This window comes from Equus asinus, chromosome 26 (genome assembly GCF_041296235.1).
Source record: "Equus asinus isolate D_3611 breed Donkey chromosome 26, EquAss-T2T_v2, whole genome shotgun sequence".
NCBI lineage: Eukaryota > Metazoa > Chordata > Mammalia > Perissodactyla > Equidae > Equus > Equus asinus.
In genome coordinates this window covers 26,680,484-26,705,718 of record NC_091815.1, presented here as the reverse complement: position 1 = coordinate 26,705,718, position 25,235 = coordinate 26,680,484, and the positions used below count along the sequence as shown (strand labels likewise).

Below are 25,235 nucleotides of genomic sequence, written 5' to 3'. Positions count from 1 at the left end.
GAAGTGAAACTCTCGCTGTTTGCAGACAACATGATCTTATATACAGAAAACCCCAGAGAATCCATTGAAAAACTGTTAGAAATAGTCAACAACTACAGCAAAGTAGCAGGGTATAAAATCAACATACATAAATCAGTAGCATTTCTATATGCTAACAACAAACTAACAGAAAAAGATCTCAAGAACACAATCCCATTCACAATTGCAACAAAAAGAATAAAATACTTTGGGGTAAATTTAACCAAGGAAGTCAAAGACCTATACAACGAAAACTACAAGACTTTCCTGAAAGAAATTGATGACAACATAGAGAGATGGGAAGGCATTCCATGCACATGGATTGGAAGAATAAACATAGTTAAAATGTCCATACTACCTAAAGCAATCAACAGATTCAACGCCATCCCAATCAGAATCCCAATGACATTCTTTACAGAAACAGAACAAACAATCCTAAAATTCATATGGGGCGAAAAAAAGACCCCAAATTACTAAGGCAACCCTGAGAAGAACGAACAAAGCTGGAGGCATCACAATTCCTGACTTCAAAACATACTACAAAGCTACAGTAATCCAAACAGCATGGTACTGGTACAAAAACAGGTGCACAGATCATTGGAACAGAATTGAAAGCCCATAAATAAGACCAGACATCTGCAGACAGCTAATCTTTGACAAAGGAGCTGAGGGCCTACAATGGAGAAAAGAAAGTCTCTTCAACAAATGGTGTGGGGAAAACTGGAAAGCCACATGTAAAAGAATGAAAATTGACCACTCTTTTTCACCATTCACAAAAATAAACTCAAAATGGGTCAAAGACCTAAAGATTAGACCTGAAACCGTAAGGCTTCTAGTAGAAAGCATACGCAGTATACTCTTTGACATCAGTATCAAAAGGATCTTTTCGGACACCATGTCTTCTCAGACAAGGGAAACAATAGAAAGAATAAACAAATGGGACTTCATCAGACTAAAAAACTTCTTCAAGGCACGGGAAAATAGGATTGAAACAAGAAAACAACCCACTAATTGGGAAAAAATATTTACAAGTTATATATCTCACAAAGGGTTAATCTCCATGATATATAAAGAACTCACACAGCTCAACAACAAAAAATCAAACAACTCAATCAAAAAATGGGAGGGGACATGAATAGACATTTCTACAAAGAAGACATACAGATGGCCAATAGACACATGAAAAGATGCTCATCATCATTAATCATCAGGGAAATGCAAATCAAAACTACACTAAGATATCACCTTACACCTGTTAGAATGGCAAATATAAACAAAACAAATGTGACAAATGTTGGAGAAGTTGTGGAGAAAAAGGAACCCTCATACATTGTTGGTGGGAATGCAAACTGGTGCAGCCACTATGGAAAACAGTATGGAGATTTCTCAAAAAATTAAAAATAGAAATACCATTTGACCCAGCCATCCCACTAGTGGGTATCTATCCAAAGAACTTTAAATCAGCAATTCCAAAAGTCCCATGCACCCCTATGTTCATCGCAGCATTATTCACAACAGCTAAGATGTGGAAGCAACCTAAGTGCCCATCAACTGATGATTGGATAAAGAAGATATGGTATACATATAAAATGGAATACTACTCAGCCATAAAAAAGGATAAAATCATCCCATTCACAACAACACGGATGGACCTTGAGGGTATTATGTTAAGTGAAATAAGCCAGATAGAGAAAGTCAAACTTTGTATGACTCCACTCGTTTGTGGAAGTTAAATATGTAGACAAAGAGAAATGATTGGTGGTTACCAGGGGAAAGGGGGTGGGGGTGGGCACAAAGGGTGCAGGGGTGCACCTACAACATGACTGACAGTAATGTACAACTGAAATTTCACAAGGTTGTAAACTATCATAATCTTAATAAAAAGTAAAAAAAAAAAAAAAAAGGTTAAAAAAAGGCTATAAATTGAACTCAGATCTGTAGATCTCAGAGCAGTTCCTTAGAATACCCTGCTGGACTGTTCCCCAGGACTTGAGGTCCTCACTTTGATTGTTGAAAGAATTCCTCCATTTAACCTTTACCTAGACTATTTCAGTTGACAGTAACATATTCACAGGTTCCAGGGATCAGGATGTGGCTATTTTGGGAGTGGACACTATTTAGCCTACCACATCTGCTCTTCCAAACCTGCTCCATTCCCAGTTTCCCAAGCTCCATAGTGGCATCACTATCCTTTGAGTTTCTCAAGCTATTGGCTTGATCTTCCAAATAGACTCATAATCTGAGTACTTCTCACCATTTCCATAGCCTTGGTCCTGCTCCTGTCCCCATTCAGCTCTTGTCTAGACTATTTCACTAGCCTCTTTGCTGCCCCCTGCTGCCACCCTTGTTCTCCAAGATCTATTCTCCACCTGGCAGAAATGATCTTTAGAAAAGAGAAATCAGATCATGACAGGCCCCTACAAATGGAATAAAGCAGTTTCTTGCCCACCTCTCTGACACAGTCTCCTACCTTTCTCCTCAAGCTGGTTGTCACCTCTGGGCCTTTTCACTAACTGTTACCTTTGCCCGGAACACTTTTCCCCCAGATCTCTGAATGGCTGAGGGAAGCTCAGGGAGACTGTGAGTGCAGTCAGAGGGAACGAAGGCCCTCTAACAGAAGCATAACCCACCCTCTCCTATGGAAAGCCTGCAGAGTCCCATTTTAAGGCCCATGGAGAGGGCGCTCCCAGCAATCCCTAAACCTGAGAAGAGTAAAAAGTGCTTGCACCTTCAAGAGGAGGCTTGGAAAAAGGAGGGGGCATGGCCATAAGAAAAGAAAGCCTAAATCAGGTGGGCAGAAGATGAAGAGGACCCCCCCCTTCCAGTTAAGTAATCCAAACAATATGGCGGCGACCAAGGGGGTAGGTCACCTGACATCCTAGGGTCCCCCAAATTGAAGTCACTTGCTACCTCTGCACTCAGGGCCTCTGTCGGCGCCCAGGGAGCAGGAACCAAGAGGGAGCAGGAGGCCTAGCCAGCTGTGCCTAGCCCTGGGAGTGTAGATATGTGGCCCTGGAGGACTGGGAAGGAGCAGTGCAGGTGAGTGTGGGGTTTTAGAGAGGGAGGGAGTGGAGAGGAAGATGGCACACCAGCCACTCGGAGGGAGGGATCCGACTGAGGGCACAGGGAATCGATGGGCAGGCGAGAGTGGGATCTGCAAGGGAAAAGGGTTTGGAGGGATTGGCTGAGAAACTGGGCTTCAAGGATCCAAGAGAGGGAAACTCGTGGGAGAGTTAGGAATTCTGATGGAAAACCAAAGGGCTGACTGAGGATGGTGGAACAGCAACCAAGAGGTGAAATTGGATTCTGAGGGAATGACCTGGGAGAAATTAAGGGGGGAATTTGCGATATTGGTGGAGAGAATTGAGGAAGAATTGAGTAAAATCAAGGAATGCATTTAAGGAAAATCAAAATAAGAGTTTTGGAGCTTAAGAGGAATTTTGAGGGAAATAAGGATTTGGGCACAATTATCAGAAGAATTTGGTTAAAGCAGAAAGAAATTGGTGCAGGATAAGTGAAAACTTGGAGGGAAATTGAACGAAGAATTTGGAGGCTTTAAGAGGTAAGTTAGTGGTGGTTTGGAGAAAAATTAAAATGATATTTGGGGAAAGAAATGAGTTATTCAAGAAGACGCTGGAGATAATTGGATAAAATTAAGGGAATAAAATGTGGGATATAAGATGTCAGATAATAGAGATTTTGAGAGAAAAATAATGGCCTGAGGAAACATTAGGGGGAGAATTTAGGAAAACCAAGAATCCTTGGTCACATCAAAGAGAGAATTTAGGTTGATTAAGGAAGAACTTGGTAGAAAGATTGCAAAGATTGCTGGTGGATTAGTGGGCGAGCAAGAGAGGCATCAAAAATACCATGCAGATTTCTCACCTGAGATCCTGGAAGGATGGATTTGACCTTGACTGAGAAGAGGAAGACTCAGGAAGGATCAGGTTGGGAGGTGGGGGGAGTAAAGATCTCGGTTGTGGAGCTGTTATGATCGAGATGTCCCATGAGGTTTAGGGTTGGTAACATAGATCAACTTATTCCCTTCCGACTCCCTTAAAAAACACATGGAAGACTGAGAAGCTGAAGACAGCAATTCTTGGAATCTCTGAGAGCAGATTTACATTGTGGACAAGGGAAGTGGTTCTTGTGAGATGAATGTTGTGCTTCACCCGGCACTCAGGACCATGCGGGTATTGGGTCCCAAGAAGCCAAGAGTGGGAAAGCATTTGCTGCTGCCAATTGCAGCAAAGGTTCTGTTGTCTGAAACCAACATGGCAGCAGCCTCCTGATTTCCTTGGTTGTTCATCCAAGACAGAGCTTCCTTAGTGAGCCAGATTTCCAGTCCTGTCCTTGGGGTTCTTTCTGAAAACTCTAAGTAGAGCTTGGTCCCAAATAAATAAGAAAATAAAATAATACTTTTTAAAAGGAAGAAAGCCATGTATGAACTGGTGATGATATTGGCTCATGAACAAGGTTGTGACTTTGAAATTCCTTGCTCCTGATGTCAAAAAAATAGAGAAAACATGTCAGTCTCTGTATGTCATACAGACAAAGACCTAAGAACTTGGGACTTCTTAGCCAAAACTTAATCCGGTGTGTAAGGCTTGCCCGGGAGGGGAGGAGATTGTTTTGAAGTGAATGACCTACAACTCCAAGGAGATTTTCACTTCTTGTCATGCAGCCCACTGCACCCAGAAAAATGAAATAATTATTCTATTCCTGATGTTCATGCTGCGAACAAAACCAGTCCTGGCTCCCTCCTGTTGGATGTTCTCTTTCTTGTATTTATGCCAATACTGGACTTGGCCATGATAAGCCATGTGTCTCTGTGTGTTCTGTTCAGAGTGATCACAGGAAGGTCCTGGCTTCTCCTGTCTGGGCCACCCTGAGGAGACCTGCCCCAAACAACATCAACTCCTCTGGATGGAACCAAAGTCATCTCCGAATAACATGCTCTGAGGCTAGTTACTGATTTTTCACTTTCAGGAATTATCAAAAGTCTGCCCTCTTGGAGGATGACAACTCTACTGCTTTCTTCCTCATCACCATAACACACACACACACATACACACACACACACACACACACACACACACTTCCAATCCCTGTAGTTTAAGTATTTTGCTAAGACTGCTGCTATTCACATTTGAGCCAATTCGCTGTGATTCGCCCCCCTGCTTGGATTGTAGAGTCAAAAATTTGAATCTCTGAAGTACTCAGGGCTGGAAATCATTCCCTCTGGAAGCTGGGGTTGGGAGGTGGGGCTGTTAGAGGCCTATGAGGGCACAAGTAGAATAGAAAAAGCCAGACTCCTACAGGCCTGTGTTCACAGACCCCAGGTTACCATGCGGTGGTGCTGCACTAGTGGCTACAGGACATACTACAACTCCTGATGACATCATACTTTTTCCCCCCCAAAAGGAGTCCATCAACTAGTGGTCACTTCCAGGGACAGAACCAGCTACACCAATTGTAGGAGTCAATGTAAAGTGATAATGCAGGGCTCTTTGTTCAAAACACATTCAGAATTTCAAGATGGCAAAAGCAGATGCTTACACCTACCACAGTCCTCCCAGATCTCTCTCAAGTCATTGGCGTTGAGCTCACAGTGCTTCTCAAGTCCTGAGGACAATGGCCAGGGAGGAGATAACCTGGAACTTCTGTGCGGTGAGGTCATCTCCTGCTGTGAATGCCAAATCAGAAGGGAGGGAGGAAAATAGGAAATGCTCTTTTGGAGGACTATAGACAGATAAGGAAAGAAATTTGATAATTTGAAAATATGGTGAGGTTTAACACTGTGTGACAAATGACAGGATCAACTACAGACAGGCAGGTGATGTCAAAGTAAAAGTTGCACCAAAGTTAAAGAGGTAGAAATACTTCATTCAAGATCAGTACAATAGGGGAGAAAGAATGAATTCAACCTTGAAACTAAAGGCTGAAGACTTTTTAAGAGCAGGTAGAGGGAATTGGAGGCCACTTCTGTATTCTAATCAGCCTTACTCAAAGGAGAAATGAAACTTCTCATCAATTGTTGATAGGAGGCAGATTTTAAAGCTGATTTTAAAGGGACCCACTAAAGTTAGGCTGCCGCCCTCTTTCAGACACTGGGAAGTAGGGGCAGGATCTTCTAGGAGGATTCCATTTCAAAGGGATGGGACCAGGTCCTTGAGAAAGAGAGTCCCTGGGTCCTAAAACTTGCAAGAAAAGTCTAAGGAGACTTAAATATACTTCAAAAGGGCAGAGAAAGTATCTGCAATGAAAAATTGCAATGATATTTCAAAGGAAATGCTCTAGGAAAATGGAGGCAAGAGTTTACAGTGAGGAAGAGCTGTCTAAAGTTTAGTGAGTCTGAGGGAACATTAGGCCTCTAGGTCACTACAAAACTGCTTACTGCACAGTGGGAGGCAAACACAAGGACATCTCTATCAGCCAAGACCCAATCTGCATCTCCATAACTTCCTTGCAATTTATAAAGAGGTGCAAAATAGCTGAGAGACAGTGAACAGGGCTGGAAGCTGATCATCAGAAGGCTGTGCTTGCTGGAATTTTGCATGCAAACGCAACATTTCTGCAAAGTCACTCCCATTTTGATCAAACTTCATCTACAATGAAGAGTGTTCTTGATCCTAAACAAGGCTACTCTCACTCAGTTTTGCCTGATTGTTTACACAGGTGCAGGGGGCTTGCACACTCACGACACAGTTTCCTCTGATGCGATTTTCCTAAGGAACGTCCGATGGGACTTTTAATGGCCTCTTGACATTAGGAAGCCTAGACATCAGGACTCATCTGCAGTCTCTTCAGCTTTGAGTGACACCCTGTCTTCTCCAGAGCCCAAAAATATCCATCAAGTCAACCTTAGCTTCTTAAAATGTGGGGTCCTACCTGATCCTATGGACGTCATTTTCAACTAGGAAATTTGATTCAAAGCTGTGGTTGTACCAGCAATGTTTCCAATGATATCCTAGTAACAAGGAGGACAGAGTCTTACTGCACCTACACAAATAACAGTTGCCATGAAAATAAGAATGCTCAAGAAGACTTTAGGAATTCTTCAGAAGGAATCAGATGAGGAGAAAAAGATCAGTGTTGCTACCCCCATCTGTGTCCCCTTGTGTCCCCAGTGTCTGCATCAGAGTTCAGGTGCCATCCATGCCTCCCCCTGGGGGAGGGAGAGAGCTCTGGTTCCTGAGAGCTTATCATGGGTTCCCAACCCTCATTGCACAACCGCTGACCGTCCTTCCACTGTGGAGATGGTGCAACTGAGGGCAACAAGAGCTGGGATCTGGAGTGGAAAGTGACCTCAAGCCAACAATAATGATAGTTCACATTGTTGAGCATTGATTGACTCAATGCAAATCTTCTAAGGAGTTTCCACCTTTGTCCTTGCCTATTACAACAGCTCTACTTCAAAAGTTCATGAGAACTATCATTTGACAGATAAGAAATAAAACATCTATCCAGAGTTTAATAACATGTAGGAAGGTAAGAGAGCCAGAGGGCCAAACTCATATTTCACATGCAGGCAGGGGAGGTCACTTTTGCTGGAACTGACTAGGTTGGAGACCTCACAACTACAACCACCAGAATCTTCCCTCCCGATGGGGTGTGTGGTGAGGGTGCTGTGGTCCTGGGACAGCTTCATCTGCTCTGTGGACTGCAGACTCTGGTCATTGAAGAACCGCTGGATGGAGATCCTGGTCTCATGTGTGAGGCAGGTCAGGAGCACGGGATGTGTATGTTCTGTGATTGGGGTCCTTATGTCCTATGCTGACTAAGGTGGAGGGCCTTGACACTGGCTCTGAGAGAAACAGAGGAGGTGACTCACTGAAAGGGGGCCTGGGGCCTGGGACCACTCTCCTTCCTCAGAGATCTCAGCCCCTCACAGGGACCCAGTGAGCTCTGAAAAAGTGACTCAGAGGATGGCACTCACCGCTGCAGAATGATGAGTGTCTTTGATCAGGTGACAACCTATAAGGATAAGGCTGCACCACCCCTTTTGATCCCCAGGTCACAAGAAGTTGGTCCCTGACCTGTGCCCCTGGACATCTCTGTAGTATCAGCACCAGAATCCTCTTCTCATCCCATGTGTCCTACAACCTCATCATCATGTGTAATTTTTCTCTCATGAACTTCCATCAATTTTTTCCTGGAACTTTCTTTGACCTCTGAAAAGAGAAGGCCACTTGCCCTATATAATTCTATGTCTGTGGGGGAGGCAAGCTTGCCAGCCCTATGCAGAACCTTTCATACACTGGGAAGGCATTCACTTCTTGGTAAATAATTGATTCGGGGATGAGGATGGCCCTGCCCAGTCTTGACAACTTTCGGACATGAAGAGATTCTAATCTAAAGGATGTCTCAATCTGACAGGACTTTATTTCCAGGGCTCTGGATTGAATATCCCCCTGAAGGAAATCTCTAGAGAGAAGTGGTTGCAGTTTTTAACAAAAGAAAGGCACTAGGAGGAAATAGAAGGAAACTATTTAAGATGACAAAGGTCATAAATGAAAAGCCAACAGGTGACATCATACTCAATGGTGAAACCTTGAATGCTTTCCTCTAAGGTCATGAACGAGACAAGGATGCTGCTTTCATCATTTCTGTTCAGCATAGTACAGAAGTCCTAGCCACAAGAATTAGGCAAGAAGAAGAAGTAAAAGTCACCAAAATTGGAAAAAAAATACAAAAATGATCATTTTTATGATAAAACATAATCTTCTATGTAGAAAACACTAAAGATTACACACACACACACACAAAAAAAATAAACTGTTAAAACCAGTAAAGAAATTCAGCAAAATTGCAAGACACAAAATCAACACTCAAAATCACTTACACTTACATAAAATAACAATAAACATTCCAAAAACATTTAAGAAAACAATTGCATCTACAACAACATCCAAAAGTATAAAATACTTAGGAATATTCTTAATCTAGGAGGTAAAAGATGTGTACCTTGAAAACTACCAACGTTCAGGAAAAAACTAAAGAAAACACAAAGAAATGGAAAGACTTCCATATTCTGAATTGGAAGAATCAATATTGTTAAGATGACAATATACCCCAAACTAGCTGCATGTTTCGTTTAATCTTTATCAAAATTCAAAAGAAATTTTTGCAGAAATAGAAAAATCCAACCTCAAATTCAGTAGACCCTGAATCATAAAACAGTCTTTAAAAAGGAGAGCAAAATTGTGGGACTCACACTTCCTGATTTCAAAACTTAGCACAGAGTTAAAGAATCAAAATAGTGTGGCACTGTTTTGTGGTATAAAGAGAGGCATTTATGCTATGGGATACAATAGTGATCCGGGAATAAAACCTCAATAATGTGATCAGATGATTTTGGAAAACAAGATATCCACATGTGAAAGAATGAAATTGAACCATCACCTTGCACCATCTACAAAAATTAACTCAAAATGGATAAGATCCTAAAGTAAGACCCAAAGCTATGAAACTCTTATAGGAAAATATGGGCAAAGCTTCATAACTTTGGAATTGGCAATGATTTCTTGACTATGACACTAAGAACACAGGGAAAAAAATTAAAAATAAATAAATTGGAACTTGTCAAAATAAATAGTTCAAGAGGTTACAATCGACAGAGTGAAAGGGGACCTGTGCAATGGGAGAACATGATATGTAAATTACATATCAATAAGGTGTCAATATCCAGAGTATAGAAAAAACTCCTAAACTCAAAAACAACAAAACCACATAGCCTGATTGAAAAATGGGCAAAGCATTTGAATAGACATTTCTCCAAAGAAGATAAACAAATGACCACTAAATATAGGGAAAACAGCTCAACATCAGTAATCATTAGAGAAATGAAATTCAAAACTTTAATCAGATACCCCCTCATATATATTAGAATGGCTACTATAGACAAAACAGAAAACAAGTGCTGGGGAAGATATGGAGAAATTGGAACCCTCGTTCATTGTTGGCAGGAAGGGAAAATTGCACAGCCACTGTGCAAAATGATATAGTAATGATTCCAAAAGATTTTACACAGAATCCCATAACCCCTATTACTTCCAGGCTCTGACTGTTGATTGATCACGTAAAGGTGGTGTTCTGAGTCCCAGGTTCACATGAACACCACAGGGTCCTTGTGCTCCACTGGGCTGGAGTTCTTGCTTTGTGATAAGTAGATAAGTAGATTATCTACTGTGCAGGTGACAGAGAGAACTTTGCCCTGTGTGGTACCCTGATTCCTCTCAGACATCTTCATTTAGAGTTGGCATTTCTCAATTCTCAGCCAACACAAGTCCTTAAAAGAACAAGGCAGGTTTGTAGATCTCAAGACAAATGCATGAGGATCAGGGCACTCAGAGAACCTAAGGCCACCTACTCTACATCTGGGAGAAAGCACGGATTTCTCAAGTGTCAATATGTTAGCAGGGTTTGAGATTGCAAAGAAAGAGGAAGAGGATCAGAGACCACCATCCCCCCAAGCCCTCCCTCCATGACTCTCCTGGTTCTTCACTGACCAGCTGACTGCCTGGCCAGTCAGGGCTGATTCCTTCCCACTGCACACACCTCCATCACCCAGTGACGTGTTTTTTCTCTGAGGGCCCGTTTTCAAGGTTCTCCTAGAGATGGGTAATGAAGGATCTGGCGTTCGAGTGTAAATAACACGTGAGGACCAGGAGCAAGTGTGGCAGTCGGGTGGGTACTCAGGGCTCAGGGCAAAGATGTGGATCAGATCTTCCCAGGTAACTGCAACTGCATGAGCCAGTGGTCCAGTAAATGATAGAGAGAGTCCAAGGAATGATCCAGAAAGGGAGTGAGGTGACAGGCAGGAGCTGCCTGGCTTTGGCAGCAGAACCTGATCTTTATCTTTGGTCTTTAAGGTCTCTCCTCTCTCTGCTGAGGGCAGCTGTGGACGTGTACAAATGAGGAAGCATTGAATGATGGAAAGCGGGGAGTCTGAACTTGCTACAAATCTAGCTCTCATGGACCATCTATGTTTGTTGGTTAGGAGAGAGAAACTTGAAGAAAAGTTAAAATTCTTCCATATGGGAACATTATGATGCATACTCCAGTGTCTCAGACCAATTGTGGGAAGGAGTATTTCTCTAGGGAGCAGTAAAAGACCGGAGACATGGGCCTCAGGGCCTGGAAGGTAAGAGAACCTGTCCTGTGTGGCCACAAGTCCAAGGTTTCTGCATCCAGCTTCCAGTTTCTGAAGAGATTTTGGACCATTCGTTCATTCACTCACCATTCCTTCCTCCCTCCATCAAAAGCCATTAAAGTTTGTTACACATAGGCCAGCTGCTGACTTCAGGTATACAGTGGGGACTGAGATGGCAAAGTCTTTCCTTTATATGCCACTGCGAGTGACACCAACACATAAGGAAACTAGTGATTTCAAGTCCAGTGCAGGGAGGTTGGATCAGACACTTAACGGGGTGGCCTGGACATTCCCTGCACTGACTGTGGTTACGGATGCAGGGAATTTAGTTCTAGAGTAAACGGGGAAAAATTCTCCACTTGCTTCCACTCCCAAGATCAGAATCTTTCCCTCTGAACTGGAGACACCTAAGAAGAGAGGACCTGAACTGGCAGGTGGTCGTGGGGTCCACAGATACCTAAGAAGGCTCCCGGTTGAGGAGAGGATGGGGCTGTGGCTGAAGACAGTCCTCGTGTCTGTCGCTCATGTTCTGTGTTATCCTGGTTCAGTGACTTTATCTCCCTTTGCCTCAGTTTCTCCTCAGTGAATTGGATAAACATTTGCCTTCCAGGTTGCCAGTGAATTAACCTTAAAATATTCCTAGTACCTGACTTAAATCTTCCCAGAGAGGAGCTGCTCAAATAAATGACATCTGCTATTGTTTGATTCAGAGAGAGAATGCCCCTGGGCCTGATGCCTGGTGGATGAGAAGCTGCCAGCAGCATTTTCTCTCCTCTGTTCCTCCCCTGGAGATACTGACCTTCCACTGTATTCTCGAAGTTTCCCAGGGAAGTCAGTTAAAGGCCTGGGGACCTTGTCCATCTGTACTCTCTATGCTGAGTCTCAGGTGAATGACCAGACTCCACCCCTGCCCAGATGTGGCTCATGGGGCTGAGCCTTGGCAGGTGACCAGCTCAGGAGAATTGGGACTCAGGAAGCCAGGCAATCATTGCCCCCTGTCAGCCCTTTCCAGAAGGCCTAAACCCAACACTGGCACAGGCTTTCCAGGGTCACTGGGGTCAGGAGCCCTGGGCCAGTGGTCTGGGCAGGGACTTTCTGAGTTGAGATTCTCTGTGAGCACCCAGGAGGCTCCTCATCTCAGGCCCTGACCAAACCCCGCAGGGTCTTTCCCAGGGCCATGTTCCCGGGGATTGTCCTGAAGGGCTGCACTGACATTGACCACCTTCTACTGAGTTACTCTCATCACCAGGTCCTACTCTCTGCAGGGAATAACTACAGGGGCTCGGTTCCAGGATAGGAATTCCAGTCTTGTGAGGTTTGTCTCCACTGTGTGTATCCTGCACTAAATGCTCAAATCCCAACAGGGGATGGGATGCAGAGGGGGATGTAGGCACAGTGCAGGCCCGTCAGTCCTGTTTGTGTGAAGTAGAATTCACCCCAACTGATACCCAGCGGTCAGAGAGGAATGACTCATGATGTATGTGGAGCTGTCTTGTTCCTACTTCATATAACAAAGTTCTCTTTAAGCCTTGTAGGGTGTGGTATCCTGTGTCCTCCTGGGTGGTGTTCTGAAACAGCAGGGATCCATCAGGTTGTGTTTTCTCTCGACCATTGTATCCAGGCCCTAGAATATTTCTGATGTGTCTATTACATATGATAGAATTTCAAGTTTGGGCTGTACCCTGTCCCCTTTGTACCAGACATAGCCTACAAGATTCTCAGGCAGATCGGTGACGAGGAGAATAGCATCCTTCCCTACAACAGTGTTGGGTGGCACCAATTCAATATTAAGATGGGCAGTGGTGGGTGGGTGGCTTCCAGAAGGTTACGAGCGTGACTAGGAGGGAAGAGAGAGAGATCAATCAATATTTGGATCTTATTGAAAATAATAAGGATGCTAAGATTTCCCTTATTGAGCTGTATGGGGAGGCCATTCTGGTTTAAACCTGGTTCAAAGTAAAATGTATTTTTCCCAGAGCAGCCTGAGTCACGGCCCTCTGCCCTTGCGTTGCACGTCTGCTTCAAACATTTTCCAAAGGAAAGAATGCACTCTCTAAAGATAGGGATGAGTGTCTCCCTTTTCTGATTCCAATCCCAGTAATTCTTTGACGATAAGCTTTCCTCCAAGAGAAACAAGGACAAGTTCACCTGCTGTGTGCATGCGAAACATGTCCTTGTGACTTTGAAAAATATTGTACTCCTGTGGCAGTTGATATATGTCCTTTGTTCTGAAATGGTATATAACCATGCTGGAAACCATGCTTCCCTGGAGTGCTTTCTTCCCAGTGGAAGCAAACACCTTCGGGTCAGTCCTCACGTAAGCTTTTTAAGTATTTCTCTAATCTGTAGATTGGTTATTGACTATTTGCTTTGACAACCTATGTATTTGGATGGAAAGATGAGGCCTTGGGTCCTGAACAGGTGTCTTCATCTCTTAGACCTGCAACATGAAAACTATTCCTTCAGCCCCTCTGAACTTGTTATTTCCTCTTTTCCCGATACGCTTCCCAGGTGTCTGCCTGGCTCACTCCCTCCCTGCCCTCAGCACCCTGCTCACACTCAGGGGCATCTTTGGGAGATACTTTCCCTGACCTCCTACTCTAAAAGCCCTCAGCCCTCACTTTCTGACCTTTCCCTTCTCTGTTGCCCACATGACACTTGTCAGTCCCTCACGTCACATTCTAGATCTGTTTGCTTATCTGCCCCCCTACACTTGGAATGTGAGTTACTGACATCAGAGATTTGTCTAATCCTGTACCCTCAGAGTCTGGAGCAGGCTGGAAAAACCTGTGGATGAATGAACGAGTATCCACAGGGCCCTCAACGTCCTAGTGTTTATTTGCCAATATTTGATGGTGGTGGGTAAGGACAATGTTTCGTGCTCCTGGTTAAGGTGTTTATGTGATGTCACCTCACATAAGTTATCATCATCATCAGTTTTCAAAATTCAATACTCAGTGATGACTAACTTGGGAAATGAGCAGTAACTGAGGCTTTCCTGCCCCTCACCAATTCCAGTTCACTGAGAATTTCCTGCTCCCGAGCCCTCATCCCTCATCTTACTCTGCCCCCTTGTCCATCCCCTCAGTTCCAAACAGAAGTGCTCTGTCCCCTTTCACAGCTGTGTCCTCCCCAGGAGACCACAGCCAGTCTCTATTTTCCCACCTCCCACCTCCCGTCAGGGAATCATCCCTCTCTCTTGTCAGCAGGAGTCCCTGACAGGGGACATGCCCTCTGCAGACAAGGGGTGAGGGGGCTTCCATATGTCTGTATCCTACTCTGTCCCACTCTACATGAGAAGAGCTTTGGCTCCAGAAATGCTCACAAGCACTACTGTCCTTCTCTGCTGTCCTTCCTCCCTCTGTGCTGAGCTTCTTCCGTGGGCAGGAGTACTCACCAAATCACATGCACTGGGGTGGGGGGATTCTCTGCCAAAGACCCTGCCTCTCTGTCCCTCATTCCTGCCACCCTCATCCCCTTCTTTCTCTTTCCCTTCCATGTAGATTTCTGTTCCCTGGAGACAGCTGAATGCTCTGCCTTCTTCAGCAGGTATTCTCATCCCTATACACACAGATGGATACACACACACACATGCCCTTTTTTGCACAAGCACAAACCTAGGCAGTCTTGTCCTGGGCAGTCCCCACAGCTCTGGGTCCCAGCTCACACTCACCCTTTCCCTCATTCATCCCCGTCTGGCTTTTCCCTTCAGAGCAGGAGCCCGGGGGCTACATCAGGAACTCTTCTTCACAAGGCTGTCACCCCCACTGTGCATCAGAATCACCTGTGGAACTTGATAAAGATTGTGAATGTCCAGAGGACACCTTAGAAAGGCCACTTTAGCAGCTTCCCTGGTAGCATGGATGCCTGGCAGGCTGAGACCCCATTATGTGAGGGATGGGACAGCATCTCTCCCTCTCCTGTGCACAGGGAGGCTCTGCAGATCCTGCTAAAATGTAGATTTTGACCTGGCAGGAGTGGGATGGAACCGAGAGTCTGCACCTAATACGCTCTCAGGTGATGCTGGGCACACTGGCCTGCGGAACACTTTCCATAGCAAAGCTGATGGAGAACCCTGTCCCCTGAGAGGATGACTTGCCAACTCCAGCATTGGTGTCTGCTGTGTCCTGGCCTTGGGGTCTGTTAGCACCACACAGAGACCCAGGAGTCCCCAAACCTGGGAGATTATTTCTATTTGTGACACAGAAATTCAGCTGGGTGCCAGGGTCTTGCCAGTGTCCTCAGATGCTCTGGGAAGGTTGGATTTACTCCCAACAGGAAGGTCCCAGAGATGACAGGGGCTGAGAAAGGGGCAAACTGAGTGATGACTGGTGAGGGGACCTGCCTTCCATCTCCAATGTCACCACAAGCCTGGCCTCTGCTTCCAGGCACAGAGACCCAGTACAGATGTCTCAGAAGGAGCTGTAGTTCCTGAGTGTGAAGGGGGAGGTTTTTAGTGTTTCCTGGGTGAGATGATTGTGGTGGTGGGTGGTCAGGTGACTGTGGGCTCCCTGGTCCTCAGGGGAAGGTTTCAGGGAGACCCTCCCTCTTCATGTCTGTTGGCTGAGCTGTAGCTCTGAGCCTGTCCCTGTGCTCCCTCACCATCCTGGGGGCCTCTGTCCTCTGCCTGGCTGACTTTTTTGTGGTCACCCTGCCTTTCTCATGGGTGGTGCCAGGCAGGGAATGAGAAGCTGCACAGGGACCTCTGACAAGACAGGGTGTTCTGAGGCCCTTAGAAGGGGCAAGTGGAACAGAGCAGGCACCTAGGAGGTCCCAGAAGGATCTGTTGGACAGTGGGATAGAAATCTTCCTCCTTCTCCACCTCCTTAGAGAAAGCCACATTCATGAGTTAATTTCCTGCAAGTGGTCTGTGTGTCCAAATTTCACCCCACAGAGGACATGAGGAGACCTGCAGCCAATAACAGGGCCTGCACCAGGGATACTGACCAGGCTTCAAGGGTATGAGCTGGTCCTGAGCCCTGGACAGAGGTGGGCTCTGACCTGCAGGCTGAGGGGCCTGTCAGCCAGGGTCCTTTCACTGTGCATTCCATGCTACCCAACTCCATCCCAGTGCAGGGTGAGCCCGGGGAGAAGACAGGCATTGTCCAGTGGACTCCTGATCAAGTGTCCTGTGCTGCCTGGTAAATATGCTGACACAAGAGGTGCTCTCTGCCCCCAACCTTCAAAGGAAAGGTGCAGTGAGTGGTCTCTTGAGGTCTCAAGTCCGCCTGGGATGTCTCAGTGCCTGGAGGGCCAGTATTCAGAATGGCTTGTGTTTCCCCTATCACAGCACTGGGGCATTGCATCTGAGTCATTTTGTCCCTGTCTGTAGTCTTCTCCAGTTCTCCCCTCAGGGCCTGGGACCTGGAGCATCTCCATGTGGAGACTCAGCCCGGGGATTCTATGGATTCCTCTATTACAGCAGGGGAGGCCCCTGTGGGACAGTAAGCCACAATGAGATGGAAGCACATGTGTCCTGCATTTCCTGTCCTATCCTGGATGGGAAATTCTCTTTGTCCTATGGACACCTTGGGCTGGTGATATGTCTTCAGGGGACCATAAACATGTGTCCCTCCATACCAGGGACCCTGGGGGCAGGGAGTCATCCCTAACTTCTTTTGTGATCAGGGTTGGGCTCTGACTTTCCTGGTGGTAACTTTACCTCGGGTGGAGAATCCACAGTTTGTGTCAGGTCAGGTCTCTGTGAGAAAAGGAAGGACACAGGCTATCAGCCCAGGCCCTCTGGGGAGAGAAGTCACTCACAAGGTAGACATGGAGAGAAGGTGTGATTTTCTGGGACAAATGGGGATCCAACCCCTCACTGTTAGAAGGCCCCGTCCTCCCTCCTGACTTTACGAGGGTTAAAGTCCCACCCCTGCGACAGCCATGGGTACTTGCTGGCCTCCTCTGATGCTGATGCCAGTGGCCTTTTGTCTACATTGAATGTTCTCTGACCCCAGTTGTCACAGGAGGGTAACAGGCTTCTGTTGTGTGGTTTCCCACATCCATTTTGCCAGGATGGAGTTGACCTTGACTGAGAGGACAAGGACTCCTGGAGGATCAGATTGGGAGGTGGAGGAATAAAAGTCTTGGCTGTGGAAATGTAACATTGGAGGTGACCCATGACATCCAGGATTGACACCCCAGATTGACTCAACTACTTCTCTTCCAATCTCCTTCAAAAATAGATGAAAGCCTGAGAAATTCCTGGAATCTCTGACAAAAGATTCTCACACGTGAGATGTGGAAAAACGAAGTAGCTCTTGTAAGATGCTTGTGGAGCCTATCCCAGCACTCAGGGCCATGGAGCCAGTGGGTCCCAAGTTTTGCTCTCCTGAGAGACTGCAAAGGTTCTGTGGCCCAAGATGGGCACAGCATCTTGATTTCACAGTTTTGTCATCCAGGAAGTAAGGAGAGCTTCTTTAGCAAGCTGAATGTCTAGTCCTGCTTTTGGAGATCTTTCTGGAAGGTGCAACTTGAGTCTGATTCCTAATATATAAGTAAAAAATAAAAATAAATTTAAATAAATAATAGTTCTCTAAAAAAGGAAGGCAGGCCATCTATGGAGTGGTGGTCATACTGGGTCATGAACTGAGATTATGATTTTTTCATGCCATTCCCCTGATGTCAAAAAATCAAACAGAGAGAACAAGTCAGTCCTCATCATAGGTCACATGAACAAAGACCTAGGATGTTTGGGCTTGGAAGAATCTTAATCAGGTGGGTAAGACTTGCCCACATGGGACATATCTTTTTGAATTGGATGGCCTTCAACCCCAAGAATATTCTAATTTGTTGTCATGCAACTCACTGAAGCTGGAACAATGAAATTATTATTCTATTCCTGATATTTACACTGTGAGCATAACCAGTCCTGGCTGCCACCTGTTGGATGTTCTCTTTCTTGCATTTGTGACAACACTGGACTTGGTCATGATAAACCCAGTGTCTCCGCATGTTCTGTTCAGAGTGATCACGGGAAGGTTTGGCTTCTCCTGTCTGGGCCACACTGAGGAGATGGCAGATCTCCAAACAGCAGCAGCTCCTCTGGACAGAACCAAAGTCACCTCTGAATAACATGCTCTGAGGTTTCCTACTGATTTTCACTTCCAGGCCTGAACTAAAGTCTTCCCTCTAGGAAGATGAGGACTCAGCTCCTTTCTTTCCCATCACCATAACACACCCCCTTCCCATCCTGATCTCTTCATTGTTTCCCTAAGACCAACATTCAGTGTGGACTTTACTATTATTTAATGCTATTTAATGCTATTCCAAACACTAACTGTGATTTCTTTTTTTTCCCTCATTGTATGTGGAGTCCAGAATTTGAATCTCTGAAGTCCATCAGGCCTGGAGAACCTTCCTTCTGTGAGCTAAAGGGGTGGGAGTGGGGGACAGTTAGAGACATATAATGACACAAAAAAAGTAGAAAAAGCCAAATTCCTCCTCATCTCTTTTCACAACCAGCTAGTTCATCCTGCTGCCCTCTCATGGCCAACTTTGAAAGTGCACCTCCTATTAGGGTCAAACCTTGTTTTCCTAAAGGCATTCCATGCACCCATGCTCACTCCCAGGGGCAGAACCAGCTACATAAACCACATGACTCTGTGTCAAGTGAAAATCAGGGCTTCTTATTCAAAATAATTAAGAACATCAAGATAGTGAAAGCAGAGCATTAAACCTACCCCAGGCCCTTCTAAGTGATTGTACGCATTGTGATCCCAGGAAGCCAGCCCTGCCTAGCAGAGAAAGTGGATGAGTTCATCCTCCAAGTCCATTCTACGCCAAACTCAAGTCATAAAAACCCTACAGACTTACAGCTAATGTCATACTGAATGGTGAGGACTAGAAGATTTCCAGCTAATGATGAACAAGAAATAGCAAGTGTTCTGAATGCCTTAGTAAGAAACCTGTGCTCCAAAGAGTAGAAGTATATGCCTGCTGATATTGATGATAGAAGACAATGAAGTCAGTGTTGACAATGACATCAATGACATGGTCTGCTCTGGTAATCAACAATTTAAGCCAAGTTGAAACTTCCATGGCCTGTAGGGCCATCCACATCTGTGACCATTCATTGATCTGCTACAACTTTGAAGGTTTTAGGGCTCCAATAGTCTGGCACATGCTGGCCACACCCTCCAGAGGAAAGGACAAGTTCCTGAACATGTACCTCCTTCCAACCCATGTTAGAAGGGTGAAAGGTGCTTTGTGGAGAATTCCATGCAGACTCCTAGAGTTCTGAGCAAGGTCATAGTTTCTACAACATTAGAAAAACAGCTCCTGACATGTTACTAGGCCTCAGGAGAGATGGAACATCTGAACATGGTATGTAATGTGACCAGGGAGCCAGAACCCCTCATCACGACCTGTGTTCGATCACACCCACCACCATAAGGTCAGATGGGGACAGCAGATGCATCATAAATGGGAGTGGTACATCCTGGATTAGAGGAGGATAGGTGTCCAGACTATCATGACAACTACTGCCCCTCACTGACAGTCTTTTCAAGAAACAGTTTTGGAAAACTGGACATCCACATGCAGAAGTATGAAGCCGGACCATTGCCTTGCACTGTATACGATAATTAACTCAAAATGGATCAGACCCTGCAGTAAGACCTAAAACTATAAAACTCTTAGAAGAAAATATATGGGGAAAGTTTCATGACATTTTATTTGCCAGTGATTTTTTTTTCATATGACACTAAGAACACAGGCAACAAAAGGAAAAACTAGATAAATTGGACTTTGTCAAAATAAATAGTTCAGTTTATTAGAGGACACAATCAACAGAGTGAAAGATGACCTATGGAATGAGAGGAAATAATGCACAAATACATGTCAATGAGGGGGTCAATATCCAGATTATACAAAACACTCCTAAAATCAAAAACAACAAAACCAAATAACCTGATTGAAAAATGGGCAAAGCATTTGAATAGACACTTCTCGAAAGATAAACAAACAAGCAATAAACACATGAAAAAATGCTCAATGTCACTAATTATTAGGGAAATGCAAATCTAAACTATAATCAAATACCCCCTCATATCTATTAGAATGGCTACTATCAAAACAACAGACAACAACAAGTACTGGGGAGATACGGAGAAATTGGAACACTTGCTCATTGTTGGCAGGAAAGGAAAATGGCACAGCCACTATGGAAAATGTATGGCAATTATTCAAAACATTTTACACAGTATATACCTACTAGTTCCAGGCTCTGACTGTTGATTGACCACCTGTGGGTGGTGTTCTGAGTCTCAGGTTCACGTTAACACTACAGGGTCCTTGTGCTCCATGGGGTGGAGTTGTTGCTTGTGATAACAGATGTGGGTAATCTACTGTGCAGGTAACAGAGAGAATGTTGCCCTGTGTGATACTTTGATCCTTTCCAGGCATCCGCAATTAGACTTGGCCTTTCTCAATTCTCAGTCAACCCAAATCTTTAAAGGAATAAAGCAGTGCTGTGTGTCTCAGGACAAATGCATGAGGATCAGAGCACTCAGATAATTGAAGACCACCTGCTCTATGCCTGGGAGAAAGCACAGACTTTCTCAAGTGTCAATACATTAGCATGGTTTGGTTTTGAAAGACAGAGGAGGAGAATCAGAGACCCCATCCCCCCGAACCCTCCCTCCATGCCTCTCCTTGTTCTTCACTGACTAGCTGACTGCCTCGCAAACCTCCGATGATTCCTTCCCACTGCACAAACCTCCATAACCCAGCGAGGTGCTTTTTGTCTGAGGGAACATTTTCAAGGTTCTCCTAGAGATGGGTAATGATGGATCTGGAATTTGAGCATAAATAACCCATGAGGACCAGGAGCAAGTGTGGCAGTCAGGTGAGTGCTCAGGGCTCAGGGCAAAGATCTGCATCAGATCCTCCCAGGTTTCTGTAACTGACATGAGCCAGTGACCAAATAAATGATAAACTTTAAAGAATGATCCAGAAAGGGAGTGAGGGTACAGGCAGGAGTTGTTCAGGTTTGGCATCAGAAACTGATCTCTACTCTTGGTCTTCAATGTCTCTTCCATCTCTGTTGAGGGCAGGTATAGACATGTTCAAATGCAGAAGGGGTGACAGATGAAAGGAGGAAGCCTGAAATTGCTGCAAATCTGGGTCCTCATGGACAATCTGTGTTTGGTGGTTATGAGATAGAAATTGGACGAGAAGTTAAAATCATTCCAGAAGGGAAAATTGTGATTAATACCCCAGGGTCTCAGATCAATTGTGGGAAGTAATATTTCTCTAAAAAACAGGAAAAGACCTGAGACATAGGCCTCAGCCCCTGGAGGGCAAGAGAATCTGTCTTGTGCAGACAGAAGTCCAAGGAATGGGCATCTAAGTTCAGGTCTCCGCAGAGATTTTTGACCATTCATTCATTCATTCACCGTTCATTCCTTCCTCCATCTAAAGCAATTGAGAGTTTATTGCATATGGGCTCTGTGCTGGCTGCACAGGTAGAGTAGGGAGTGAGATGGCAAAGCCTTTCCTTTATCCTCCAGTGGGAGTGACACCAACACATCAGGAAACAAATAAGTGATATCAATTCCCATGCAGGGAGGTGTGGTTTGGGCAGCTCAGGGGGCAGCCTGGACATTCCCTGCACTCACTCTGATTGTTGATGGAGGTAGTTCAGTTCTAGGGTAAATACGGATGAATTCTCAGCTTGCTCTCACTCTCCAGACCCGGATCTCTCACTCTCACCTGGGGACACCTAATAAGAAAGGATCTGAACTGGCAGCTTGTCTTGGAGTCCACAGACACCTGTTAAGGCCCCTGGGTGGAGGAGATGACGGGGTTGTGGCTACAGACAGTCCTCTTGTCTGCCGCCCTTGGGCTGTGTTACCACAATTCAATGACTTTATCTTCCTTTGCCTCAGTTTCTCCTCAATGAAGTAGGATAAATATTTGACTACCAGCTTGTCAGTGAATTAACCTTAAAATACTTATAGTGCCTGACTTAAATCTTGCCAGAGAGGAGCTGCCAAATAAAGGGCATCTGTTACTGTTTGATTCTGAGAGAGAATGCCTCTGTGCCTGATCCTGGTGGATGAAGAGCCACCAGCAGCTTCTTCTCTCCTATGTTCCTCCCCTGGGGACAGTAACTTTCCTCCAGAGTCCGCTAAGTCTCCTAGGGCAGTCAGTTAATGGCCTGGGGACCTTGTTCATCTGTGCTCGCCACGCTGAGTATCAGGTGAAGGTCCAGGAACCACCCCTGCCCAGATGTGGTTCTTGGGGCTGGGCATTGGCAGGTGACCAACTCAGGAGCCTTGGGACTCAGGAAGTCAGGAAATTATTGCTCCCCGTCAGCTCTTCCCAGGAGGCCAAAACCAACACTAGCACAGGCTCTCGATGGTCACTGGATTCAGAAGCCCTGGGACAGGGGTCTGAGCAGGGGCTTCCTGAGCTGAGATTCTCTGTGAAGATCCCAGGGGGGCCCTCCTCCAGGCTATTACTGAGCCCTGCAGAGTCTTTCTCAAGACCATGTGCCCAGGGATTTTCCAAAGGGGCTGGGTTGAGATGGATCACCTCCTGCTGGGTTACTCTCATCCTCTGGTCCTGCTCTCTGCAGGGAATATCTGCAGGGTCTTGGTTCCAGGCAAGGAATTCCAACGTTTTAAAGTTTGTCTCCACTGTGTGTATCCTGCATTAAGTGCTCAAATCACAACAGGGGACATAATGCAGAGGTGGATGTAGGCACAGTCTAGGCCTGTCAACCCTATGTAAAGTAGAATTCTCCAGACCCAACACACGGAGGTCAGAGACAAATCACTCAGGGTATACATGGAGCTGTCCAGTTCCTACTTCATATGGCAAAGTTCTCTTTAAGACTTGTAGGATGTAGTATCCTGTGTCCTCCTGGGTGGCATTCTGGAACAGCAGGGACCCATCAGGGTATATTTTCTCTTGACCATTGTATCTAGGCCATGGGGTTATTTCTGATGAGTCTATTACATACGATAGAATTTGGAGTTTGGGCTCTACTCTGTCCCCTGTGTACCAGACATAGCCTAAAAGATTCTCAGGCAGATTGGTGACAAAGAGAATAGCATCCTTCCCTACAACAGCGTTGGGGGGTACTGATTCAATAGTGTGTTGAGCAGCGGTGGGTGGCTTCCAGAAGTTTAAGAGTGTGACTAAGAGGGAAGAGACGGAGATCAATCAATATTTGGACCTTGTTGAAAATAAGAAGAATGATAAGAACTTTTCACATATTGAGGTATATGGGGATGCCATTCTGGTTTAAATCTGATTCAGTGTAAACCTTGTTTTTCCCAGAGCAGCCTGACTTATGGCCCTCTTCCCACACAGTGCACATCACTTCAAACATTTTCTGAAGCAAAGAATGCACTCTTTAAAGATAGGGATTAGTATCTCCCTTTTATGACGCTAATACCAGCACTTCTTGATGATAATCTTTCTTCCAAGAGAACCAAGTTGAAGTTGATCTGCTGTGTACATGCTAAATATCTCCTTGGGACTTTGAAAAACAATGGTGCTGTCATACTTGATGTATGTTGTTTGTTCTGAAATGGTATGTAACCAGACTGTAAACCACGCTTCCCTGGAATGCTTTCTTCCCTGGGGAAGCAAACACCTTCGGGTTCATCCTCACATTAGCCCAGTAAATATCCCTCTAATCTGTAGATTGGTTATTGAACATTGGCTTTGACAGACTTTCTATTCAGATGGAAATATAAAGCCCTGGGTCCTGAGAAGATTTCATCTCTTAGACTGGGAGTGTGTGTGTCTGTGTCTCCAACTGGTCAAGGTCAGCAGCATGACCACCATTACTTCAGCCTCTCTGAACTTATTTCTTCTGTTCCTAATACTCTTCCTTAGATGTCTGCCCAGCTCACTCCCTCACTGCCCTCAGTGCCCTGCTCACACTCAGGGGCATCCTTGGGGACGACTTTCCCTACTACCTGCTCCAAAGACCCTTGGCCTTCACTTTCTGACCTTTCTCTGCTCTATTCCCTTTATGGCACTTGTCAGTCACTGACATCATATTCTAGATCTCTTTGCTTATCTGTCCTCCTACCCATGGAATGTGAGTACCTGAGGGCAGGGACTGTCTTCTCTTGTAGCCCAGTGCCTGAAACAGCTTGCACATACTGTGGATGAAGGAATGAGTTTTTCCAGGGCCCTCCACGTCCTAGTGTTTATTTGTCAATATATGATGGTGGTAGGCAAGGACGATGTTTAGTGCTCCTAGTTAAGGTAGTTTTTGTTGTCACCTCACATAAATTATTATCATCAGTTTCAATACTCAGTGATGAATAACTTGGGAAATGAACAGTAATTGAGGTTTTCCTGCCCCTCACCAATTCTACTTCACTGTGAATTTCCTGTTTCCTTGCCCCTCATCCTGCTCTGCTCCCATGTCCTCTGCCCTCAGGTACAAACAGAAGCATTCCATCCCCTCTCAGAGCCCTGTCCTCCCCAGAAAGCCATAGCCAGTGTCTGCTCACCCATCTCCCACCCACCCTCTGGGATTCATCCCTCTCACTTGCCAGCAGGAGCCCCCACCAGGGGATGTACCCTCTCCAGACAGGGGCTGAAAGGGGCTCCATGGTGTCTGCTGCCTGCTCTGTCCCTCCCTCTGTGGGAAGAACTTTGGCTCCAGAAATGCTCACAAGCACTTCTGCCCCCACAGGTCAACTCTGCTGTTCTTCCCCACTCTGTGCTGAGCCTCCTCCCTGGGTAGGAGTCCTCACCTAGTCACGTGGGCCAGGGGCAGGGTCTCTGCCAAGGACTCTCCCTCTCTGTCCCCTCATTCCTTCCCCCCTCATCCCCTTCTTTCTATTTCCCTTCTGTGTATATTTCTGTTCCCTGGGAACTGCTGAATCTTTGGGATCTTCAGCCGTGATTCTCATCCCTATACACATGGACACACACACACATACACTGCACTTGCACTTTTTTTGGACAAGCACAATCTAGTAAGTCTCGTCCTGGTCAGTCCTCACAGGTCTGGGCCCCAGTGCACAGTCACCCTTCCCCTCGTTCTTCCCTACCTAGCTTTTCCCTTCAGAGCAGGAGCCTGGGG

At 45.5% G+C, this 25,235-nt stretch overlaps 1 pseudogene; it reads right to left on the bottom strand.

Annotated features, from left to right (window-relative positions):
* LOC106843804 (cell adhesion molecule CEACAM21-like) overlaps nt 1-24,759 on the bottom strand; it is a 96,977-nt pseudogene extending 72,218 nt beyond the window's left edge.
* Nucleotides 24,760-25,235: the final 476 nt, after the last annotated feature.